Below are 246 nucleotides of genomic sequence, written 5' to 3' on the forward strand. Positions count from 1 at the left end.
TATTTGTGAGGGGAACAAAATAGTGGCCTATACCTGAATATTCTTATCATCATAAATACTTATGGGAGTACTAAGTTTTCATTTCAGGTTCTATGACATTTGCATGTCTAATAATTTTCTTATTTTTGAGTTGTGACAGAAGTACATAGAAGATAATTTTCTTATATTTATTTGCTCTTTCGTTTGCATATATTATTTTCCGCATAAAATATGGTTTGATAAAACTAGACCCTTACCAAAGGCTTT

The sequence above is a fragment of the Penaeus monodon genome, chromosome 28, assembly GCF_015228065.2.
Source record: "Penaeus monodon isolate SGIC_2016 chromosome 28, NSTDA_Pmon_1, whole genome shotgun sequence".
Taxonomy (NCBI): domain Eukaryota; kingdom Metazoa; phylum Arthropoda; class Malacostraca; order Decapoda; family Penaeidae; genus Penaeus; species Penaeus monodon.